Here is an 11,537-nt window from a genome sequence, read left to right on the forward strand (position 1 = left end):
TGTTGAAAGTATTTTTTTCGCCGGAGAAATTGTATAATTTATTCACACGAAGTTTAAATTTATATTTAAAAATATTTCTGTAAGAATTTTAATTTTAATTAAAGTACAGATTCTGTGGTTAGTTGTAGGAGCATTCTTAACGTAGGCATAGACCCAATGAATATGAAACAAATCCAAATCGCGCGATCTTGGTGGCCAGTAGATGTCTCCTTTGTGCAAGTCCACATGCAATGGCAATCGATCATCAGCTGAATAGCAGGTGGCGTCATGCTATTAACCCTCTAGTGCCCAAATTTTTTTTTGGCTTGAAAAAACTTTTGGAGGTGGGCCTCGTGATGAGAAAAACGAAAATAATGTTGAAAATTCTTGGAAGTAATGGATTTTTCGTTAAGGCCTTAAAATATATAGGCCGCCTAGAGGCGGTGTTGGGCACCTGGGCGAATAAAAAACAAAAACTTTTTTTTCTTCTAGTTACTTCAACATAAGCGAATACAGATGGTTTCTTATATTTTGGACTCCATCAGAACGCAAAATACCTAAACTGTAAGGAGTATTTCTCTAGTGATTTGGTTGTTCAATTATTGATTTCTAATTTATAGTAGGGGAGTCCAGGATCTGCTGGCGATAGTTTCACTTATCATGTTTTATGTTTTTAATTTAAGAAGATCGTGTAATAGTGAATGCGTTGCATAAAAGAGCGGAGTGTTGGCTGCATTACAGAATTTTAAATATGTGACGCGAAAATCTTGCTAATTTACGACTATACGCGCAATGATGACACCTGGCCATTTTTGATGATAAAGTATGGATCGCGTGAGATGTTTTACATTTCTTATAAAAGAAATGTATAGAATTCGCTCAAACTTTCAAGATTTTTTCCGAGGCCCGGAGGGCCGAGTCTTATATACCAATCGACTCAGCTCGACGATTTGGGACAATGTCTCTGTGTGTGTGTGTCTGTGTGTGTATGTAACGGACAAATTCTCATTCGTGTTTCTCAGCAATGGCTGAACCGATCTTATCCAAACTAATTTTAAATGAAAGAACTAAAAAACAGTATGAACGCTATTAATTTGTTTTTGATTCTGATGTTTAGTTTCCAAGATATGAATGTTTGAATGCGCAAAAATGGCATTTTTTGCAGTTTTTTTGAATTATCTGTCGAAATTGACAATATAGATTAACAATTTATATGTTTTTAGACAGCTTCAACGAATACCTTTCGAACAAGCTATGGATTGTTGAAATCGGACTATTATCAAAAGAGATATTTAACATTAAATGCGGACGAAAGATTTTTATCATTTCCCATTGCCAGAAATATGACCAAAAACATGTAATCTATTATTAACGCCAAAACGGCTTATTTTAGGTCAATAGTATCTTCGGAGAATATAATGGAGGCAATATGCCCTTTCTTTTGGTATTGTGCTTTTGCTGATTAATCCCCCTATGAGTGAGATATTTTCACAAATTTTCTTGGAAGTGATTATATCGAAATGATGCCTTCAGCAAATTTGTAGCTCTTACTTTTGCGAATAACTTTGCTAAAGACTTTAAATATCTATTTTGAATACTTTAAAAGTTATGGCTTGTTGTTTGTTGATTACTCTTTGTCGCCTATGTATTGTTCAATATAGTAATAATCCATTGAAATAAGCTAAACATTATTACGATAAAACGAATTTTGTATTTCATTTTACTATCTACAACCGCTAGAAATAATCACCGAACACTTCCAAGTTGTCTGGAAGGAACTTGATAACTTATCAGTACAAAAATGTTCATTTGTGCGAACCTTCTGACTGCAATTTTTCTAACTTATGACCATCGGATCGATCTGAAACATATCGGAAAATGAAAAGCGAAGTAAATAACTCCAAGCAACGGCGTAGCCAAGAGAAGGTTTTGGGGTTTAACACCATACAACTCCCCCCCCCCCACCACACAAAAAAGAATTGGATTGAAGTTGAAAATTTATTGATGCTGACTGATTTAATTCAATATTACAATAACAATTATCTGATCCGTAGATTGATTACCTGTTGTTGTAAACATCATGAGGACTTTTGATAAATTGTCGGAATGGGGTCTTGATATGTAATTGATCTAGTAGTCTTGATTTCACAGTTGTCTAATAGCATCAATATCAAATTCCTGTCTGAAAACATTCCAATAGAAAATTCCAGAGTTCTGTAATCAATCATAATCCTCAGATTTATTTTCAAATTGAGCTCGTTTTTGTAGAGATGTACTGTAATAAGGGTCTTTATTTAATAGTAAGCGAAGTTAAAATTGATTTAATGTCTATGAAACATAGAACTGCTCACCAAAAAAATGTATAACTTTCAACATTTGCTAAAAATGTTTTTGCCTTTTTCAAACACTCTAAAATTCGTCAATCTAATCCCGACCCGGAGGGCCAAGTGTCATATGCCAATCGACTCAGTTCGTCGAGATCGGAAAATGTCTGTGTGTGTACGTATGTGTGTATGTGGAAAAAATATGACCTCTGTTAATCAGAGAAGGCTGGATCGATTTGCACAAAGTTGGTCTCAAATGAAAGGTACAACCTTCCCATCGGCTGCAATTGAATTTTTTATTGACTGGACTTCCGGTTCCGGAGTTACGAGTTGAAGAGTGCAATTACACAGCAAATTCCCATATAAACTGAAAGGAAAAATTTTCAAGATCAAATTTGTATTTTTGATGCCAAATGAATTTAAAATGCATGAAACATTGAGATGTTTGACAAAAATTGACTTTTTTGGACTTTGGTACATTTTTGCCTTTCTCATATAGAAAGGTTATGCAATCACTCTAAAAATCGTCAATCATACCGGCCCGGAGGGAGTATGCAGTGAGGGGTTGCTACTTTAAAATTAAAACTAGTTCAAAAAATGTTAACAAGTCCGGCAGAACCCGGACCTCCCGGATCTTTTTCCATGATCCGCCGCTGGTTTCAAGCGATGTTTCAGTATCACATAGTATCTCAAGATCGTGGCTGTCGATCCATTGTATGTATGTGCAAATCGTACTGAACATGTAATATTCATTTCCACCATTGTATTGAACATAATCAGCCATGGAATCGGAGTCTGGACAAATGGGACAAGCACAATTGCACCACTAGGTGGATTAAAACAGGTTTATATATTTGGAATGCGTCGAGTTGAGACGAAAACGTAATATGATTAATAACGAGGATAACACTTTCCGAATGTAGAGAGAAATTTATGAAAAATTACGATTTCCATTCGACTCTAGCAGGTTCTGATCGATTTTGATGAGCATTTGATTTTTGTTGTATGACCAATTATATGTATAGGTCAAATGTTCAAAAACAGTAATTTAAGGTCAAGTTAACATCATTTTGAAACCGCCAATTTCGGAGGTTTAGTATCTTCGATGAGTTTTACAAACGTTAAACAGCGCATCATTTGATAAAATAATTTTGGCGGTATATCGTCCAAGAAGTATGTATGGTGAATTTTATTCATGAACTCTGTTACTATTTTCTGAAAAATTAATTCTGCATAATTTTAAAACTTCAAAAATCACGGTTTCGGAATTATGCCGTTTGGACAGTATGATCGATTTTCACCAAACCGAATTTCTGGCTACGCCGCTGATTTCAAGTAAGTAGAAACAAAGTCGTTCTACACTAGTTCAAAAGAAACTTCTTCGAATGCTGAATATCTATTATAACACATTGAAACCCCGATTTTATCAGCCAAATATGAACATATGTTTGATGGGCTCTAGCAGACGAACAAGACTGAATTCGAGTAAATCCTTTCTGGAGCATGTTTTCCTTATCACGAAGATATGCGAAATATGCGAAAATAAAAAGATCATCATAATCAGAAATAGTTATCAGACTACAACAAAGGGACGAGAAGAATATTTTAACAGCTTCAGTTTATTATAAAGAAAAAAATTGCCCGATTTAGTCAATGTCCCCATTTTGTCAGCCTAAAATACACCATGAGACTGATAAAATGGGTCTTTATTGTATGTATTATTCGCTGTGTTTCACATTAATAGGTACATTTCTTTTTTGGAGATTTTTTTTATCGCATCGAACTACAACAATTTTTAGGGAGTTTTCAAGGGGTTATTTTATAGACTTCTTCCAAAATTTGGCGAACCTATTCCAATTCGTATACCAATTAATTGGTATACTCAAGGGTTTATATGTTGCAGATAGAAAAAATACTGAAATTTTCAGCTTTTTCCTACACAATATTAGGAAAGCTTATTAAACAATCTTTCCTAATAAGTTTGTGAAAATTATAAACTATTTGAAATTTTTTAATAGTTTAATTTTTTATTTAACCGTGATTCTTTAATAAATAGTGACCATCGCTTCACAACGTAGTCCATTTTTTCATGGCTTGCGGTGAGCACGATTTCTCGAATTGCTGAACTGAAAATTATGGAATAGAAATTAATTTTAAGTATTCTTTACAGATTTAGCTCGCCGCGCAGATAACTCTGAATTAGACCCGCTGGTGCCCTAAGACGATTTCGCTAGATTTTCAGAGCACTGTGCACCCAGTGCATTAACGCAAGTGACGGAAGGTTATCGAAAAGTTTCGTGAAAATGAAAATTCCAGTAATGATGATGATTTTCCCAAACGGTTCGTTTTCGAGAGGTTTTTATTTGTTCTGTGACATTAGGATTAGCGATAATAATTCAAATCAAGGATACTACTAGGAAGTTTCCTTTAGAAAAAGTCGATGTCGAAGTAAAATTTGGAACTTCAGAGATAGCGTGATATCAGGAAGTGCGATTTCATTTCAACGCTTTTTTGTGAAAAGGGCGATACTTACAAATGTAAACATAAGGCTTTTTTCATACATGCGAATGAGGGCTTTGAAACGCAACAAATTAACCTAAAAATTTGGATTCTACGATATTGCTTTCTTAAACTACAGCAAAAAATACAACGGGCGAAACTGAATTTTTGTTTGTTTACTTAAAGTTTCTCCCTCCACGTTCAATGCAAACAAACAGAGCGATACTTTTTTTGCTAGCAGTTTAGAGGCGAAACTGTTTTTCGTATTTTTTTAGGATTATCAAGCTGATACCAGCTATAAATAGTAACAATGATCGCTATTGAAAAAACCCGGACGAAATCGGTGGTGTAAAACGGTAGTTATTGTAAAAAACGTAAGGGCGATACTTCAATGCTGATAGGTGGGACCGAAAAAGTAAACAATCGCCAAGAGGGCGATACTATCACTTTGTCAATTTCAATAGCAAAAACAAATTTTAATTTAATAATTTCAAATACTTTATGAAGTTTTGGGTTTCGATCAATAAATTATGCAATCTAGGATGTAAAAAAACACAATAGTTCTGGAAATATTCACTGTTGATTTTCTTTGAATGGTGTCGCCCTTTTCAAGAAAAAATGTTGATTTCTTAGTTCTCAGTCGCGTTGGAAATTTGAGTAAAGTATAAACTTCAAATCGATTCAAAAAAATTTCGATTTTTTTGGCTCAGTACAATATATAACCCCTTTAGGAAAATTCAGTTTTCCCACCACAATTTAAATATTTTATTAACAGAGCATTAACAATAATTCGTTGGTATGTCTATTTTATGGGCCATTTTTTCGCTTTCCCATTGATTTGGTTTGAGATTTCTAGCACTGATGTTGTCCTATGCTGATTTGAGCGATTCTCTGTCACTATCCCATGTAGTATGTGTTATCAAAACATCGCGAAGCATCAAGTTCTAAATGTTCTCAAACGATATAATATCCGAAGAGAGTGATAAGAGTTATAAGAAATGTCTCATCACACTGTTAGGTGGATTAAACACGTTTTTTGAATAAAACTGCAAATCAATGATACTTGTTTTTATTTTTCAGCCTCAATGCTCCTGCATTTTAATTTCGGTGCACACGTTGTGTTCAAATTTTCGAAATTTTTCAGGTGAAATTCCGAAGTAAACAAACAAAAAAAAATTAACTTGTATTTACGTATACTACATATACGGCCAAGGAAAGTTCTTTTCGCGCGCTATCGAAAAATCTAGTCATTTGTGGAAAAGCTTTGAACTCGCCCTAAATAACAAAAATGCTGAAATTCAAAAACTTCACCTAGGGTAAAGAGCCTATTTTCGCCCTAACCATGTGAAGCCGATGGTTAGCACGGCGTTAGCCTTGTTCAAAGCAAACATATTGGTGCCAATTCATACGCATTGCATCAATGGTATTCCGAGTAATTAATGAAATGGTGAGGCACCCTCCCTAATACGACTAAAATAGGATCTTAGCTCTAATAGCTATCGCTTAGAATGTGTACGAAACAAAATGTAATGCAACATAAAGACATTGGAGAATGTATGACACAGTACTTGAAGTGCAGAACTAGAGACAACGACATCTGTCTAATACAAAAGGAGAAAAAAAGATTCCACCAACTAGCCCCAGACTCCCCTAAATATTATTAAATGATAAGGTCATCCATATTCTAACAGCAGCATTCACCCAAAGTTTTTAAAACATACTTCTTTTCAGCTAAAATTGCACAAAATGCTAGTTTCGGTACGATAAGTAATCACTAAAGATTGATTTTTTTTCGCTCAGGTGCCCAACACCGCCTCTAGGCGGGCAAAGTATTTTACCAAAAAACCTAAACTTCCAAATTATTTTTTACGTTTTAACGACATTCAATTAGCTAGAGATTACTGGGTAGGGAAAGTTATGAAACTTAGAGCCATAGTACTCAAGTGAGAGCAAGGATGTGAAGTAAACAGATCGGAAAACTAGAAGTGGCAGGGTCATTAGAACAGGCTTAATATCGTGCGGGCTTAATTTTTGCCTTCTGATAATGAGGGTCGAGCTTAGGCAGAATAACTACGAATCACCCGAGTTCACTATCATGTGTCCTTGATAAAGGTAGACGTATCTATCTTTACCGTGACAACCGGCCGGTTGTCACGGTAAAGATAGATACGTCTACCTTTATCAAGGACACATGATAGTGAACTCGGGTGATTCGTAGTTATTCTGCCTAAGCTCGACCCTCATTATCAGAAGGCAAAAATTAAGCCCGCACGATATTAAGCCTGTTCTAATGACCCTGCCACTTCTAGTTTTCCGATCTGTTTACTTCACATCCTTGCTCTCACTTGAGTACTATGGCTCTAAGTTTCATAACTTTCCCTACCCAGTAATCTCTAGCTAATTGAATGTCGTTAAAACGTAAAAAAGAAAATGTGACTAACATAGTCGAAATAAAAAAGGAACTTCCAAATTATTCCACTAAACCAATTCACATCTACAGTGAAATGCTAGTAAATTTCCAAAAACAGTTAAAATTTGTTTAATGAAGATTACCACTAAACACAAAATAGTTTTTTTCCACGTTTTCCTCGAATTTTCAACTTTGAGCTTCAAATGCCTTTGACAGAAAGCTACGAATATTCAAATAATGTGTGTGTTTGAAGGGTGTGAGCGTTGGGAAGAAATGCTAGTGCGGATGACAACATACAATCATGTTTTAGTAGTTTTATTTAGATTTGTATATAGACCGCCTAGAGGCGGTGTTGGGAACTAGAGGGTTAAGAATATACATCGGCCAGAGCCGCGTTAAAACTACTCATCGCCTCTGGGCACTATTAAACTGAGGGGCCCCCATAACTGAACAGCTGTGAAACTGCTCAATACATTCAATGAAAATGAAATTACGTATCATTTCGCGGAAACGATTAATTTCAGCAAACCATTTTTAACCCTCAAAAAGGCAAGCTAAAATTGTGACTTCAAGAAGCATCGCTCCTAAGACCCAATGAAATCTAAAGCTTCTTTTTTGTCGCGTTATCAGTGAGAGAATCGAAAGCCCAAAAACGCTCGATCATTTGTACTTCAAATTACAAGTTCATTGAAAGAAGAGAACTGTAACTAGCCGGGCCTCTGAGACCGCTTGCCTTTTTGAGGGATAACCGAATGTTTCTAAAATGAAACTTATTTTAATGGCAATTGAGATGGTAACAAAACATTTGAAGATTATAAATATCGGAGCGAATTTCTCTTAGCTGCATCCGCGTAATATAATTCGCCTTTATTTTTTTAACCTTCCGGAAGTCGCGCTAGTGCATTGAGTGCACACTGCTCTGAAAATCTAGCGAAATCGTCTTAGGACACCAGCGGCTGCTCGTTCAGTGAGCCATAAGCGCGACTTCCGGAGGGTTAAGCGATTGTTTCCAATCCTCGCATTTCTTGTGCAGGATACAAATAATGATTCTTTGTTGTACTGTATCCTTCTGTACGAATTATGATAGCATAGCAAAAACGACCGCACTAATCATGGGTAGCTGAAACAATGATTTTTTTGTTCATTGCGCAACTGTACAATTTCCTTACGCTTTGTACGAATTGTGATTGATACATATTTCGAATTACTTTCAATGTGGTCAAGGAAGATATATAAAGCAAACTTAGCTATGTAGACTTAAAAACACTTTTAATCCACCTAACAGTGTGATGAGACATTTCTTATAACTCTTATCACTCTCTTCGGATATTATATCGTTTGAGAACATTTAGAACTTGATGCTTCGCGATGTTTTTGATAACACATACTACATGGGATAGTGGCAGGACTCAGAGAATCACTCAAATCAGCATAGGACAACATCAGTGCTAGAAATCTCAAACCAAATCAATGGGAAGGCGAAAAAATGGCCCATAAAATAGACATTCCAACGAATTATTGCTAATGCTCTGTTAATAAAATATCTAAATTCCTCAATCAATGCATTGTGGTGGGAAAACTGATTTTTCTAAAGGGGTTATGTATATTGTACTGAGCAAAAAAAAATCGATTTTTTTTTAATCGATTTGAAGTTTATACTTTACTCAAATTTCCAACGCGACTGAGAATTAAGAAATCAACGCTTTTTCTTGAAAAAACCCACCATTCCACTATGGGTCACAAGGGCGGTTTTTCGGTACAAAAATCAATAACTCCCAAACCGTTCATTTTAGAGAAATTATGTCTGAGAGAATATTTTTGGAAATTAAATTTTCTTACTTTTAAAGCGAAATGTAGCTATGGTGGTCCTCTCAAACATTATTTTCGAAAAATTATGTTTAGAACTAAATGGTGTAGCAAGGTACTTACTTCAGCAAAGTTGTAGAAAAATGTTTTTCAAGTAACATTTTCAAATGCATCAAAGTTATAGTATTATAGCATTATCGGTTTTCATGTTATAATTATTTTTCTTCTTTATCTTAGGGTGTCATTTTAGTGTTTCTGAAAAAGTCAGTTTTTTAACTATAACTTTTTAAATAGTTAGTCTATCTTCATACTCTCTATGAAGCAATTTTAGTACTTTTCATTGCGCATATTTCTGCTGAAGAATGTGAATCGATATCATTTTTCGTTATCGAATTACGATCATTTTTTTAAATAAAAATGATAGTTTTCAATGACCTCTAACTCAGAAGGTTGCAAAAACTAGCAGCTAAATTTGTACTCTTTCGAAAGTGCATCAAAAATACTGTAAAATATCTCAAAATCAACTTTTGCTTTTTTGTCATTCAGCGAAAAATGTTGACATCAACATTATGATTAAATGACATCAGCATACGGCTGTTTTTAAGGGTCTGGTCATTTCCATTTAGAACCTGCTTTACTAGATCAAAAAGTCGAGTTGTTAAATGATTTTTTGAGCTTGTCAAATATATGTACACAAATATTGAAAACGTTAGGCTCAGACAGATATTTATTTTACTATTCTACGTAACTACTTTATTATCATCGTCATCCTCATAATTATTATAATCACAATCATCAACATCATCAGCATCGTCGTCGTTATAGTTATCTGAATCGTGTCTCTTTTCTCAAAGTGCTAACTCATTTAATATTGAACTTATTTCAGTGCGTTTACTGTATCGGGATCTTCTAACTGCAAGAACCGGATTAGACGAGTCCATTGCTCTAAAGAAAACATCTTCCATGTTCGCGACTCTTGAACAATTTCTACCGTGACTCAGTCGATCGTTCCGAGCCTCAGCTCCTTGTTCGCTCATGAAACTTGTTGGTAATGGAAGTGTTGACATAATATAAAATGTAGCGCATTTTGCCTTAAAAAGCAAATGAATTAAGGATTACCCTTCATTCTGTTCTAAGTAAGCGACGAATTTCTGTGAATGCTGGTTTGGGAGGAAGTGCAGTTTGAGTCTTTTGTAGGAACTGTTAACGGCTTCTCAAAATATTTCGAATTTTTATCGAGCACTTTCGTCTCAATTCGATTACTGTCTTTCCAAAATTGATCAAACCTTTTACATGTTTTAATTGTTACAGCTTTTGCATTCTGAGTGAACTTATTTTTTTCATTTTGTCCCACATCAAATTATCTCATTATTTCCTCAAACACAACTTTTATTTTATTTTTATTTTCACCTTTGGCCATTTTCCAGAGATCGAACAACTTTATTTTATGCATTTTAACAGCACTAATAATACAAAGCACTACACGCGTTGATCAAAGCAGTCGTCGGCTACTGCGATTCGATTCATGAATGAGATTGATACCAATTAAACTGTCACGACTCGTGGTGTTGTTGTTTATATTTGACATCGAAGGGCAAAAATGCTGACTTTGATTTTGAAATATTTTATAGTATTTTTGATGCACTTTCAAAAGAGTACAAATTTAGCTGCTAGTTTTTGCAACCTTCTGAGTTAGAGGACATTGAAAACAATCATTTTTATTTAAAAAAATGATCGTAACTCGATAACGAAAAATGATATCGATTCACATTCTTCAGCAGAAATATGCGCAATGAAAAGTACTAAAATTGCTTCATAGAGAGTATGAAGATAGACTAACTATTTAAAAAGTTATAGTTAAAAAACTGACTTTTTCAGAAACACCCTAAGTTAAAGAATAAAAATAATTATAACATAAAAACCGATAGTGCTATAACTTTAATTCATTTGAAAATGTTAACTGAAAAACATATTTCTACAACTTTGCTGAAGTAAGTACCTTGCTATACCATTTTGTTCGAAAAATAATTTTTCGAAAAGAATGTTTGAGAGGACCACTCTGGCTACATTTTACTTTAAAAGAAAGCGAATTTAATCCCCAAAAATATTCTCTCAGACATAATTTCTCTAAAATGAACGGTTTGGGAGTTATTGATTTTTGTACCGAAAAATCGCCCTTGTGACTCATAGTGCATTCAAAGAAAATCAACAGTGAATATTTCCAGACTTGGTTTTATTTCCAATTTAGAACTATTGTGTTTTTTACATCCTAGATTGCATGATTCAGTGATCGAAACCCAAAACTTCATGAAGTATTTGAAATTATTAAATTAAAATTTGTGTTTGCTATTGAAATTGACAAAATGATTGTATATATAGTATATAGTCCCTTTGGCGATTGTTCACTTTTTCGGTCCCACCTATCAGCATTGAAGTATCGCCCTTACGTTTTTTTACAATACGGCATAATTCCGAAACCGTAATTTTTGAAGTTTTAAAATTATGCAGAATTATTTTTT

This window comes from Topomyia yanbarensis, chromosome 2, assembly GCF_030247195.1.
Source record: "Topomyia yanbarensis strain Yona2022 chromosome 2, ASM3024719v1, whole genome shotgun sequence".
In the NCBI taxonomy this organism is placed as follows: domain Eukaryota; kingdom Metazoa; phylum Arthropoda; class Insecta; order Diptera; family Culicidae; genus Topomyia; species Topomyia yanbarensis.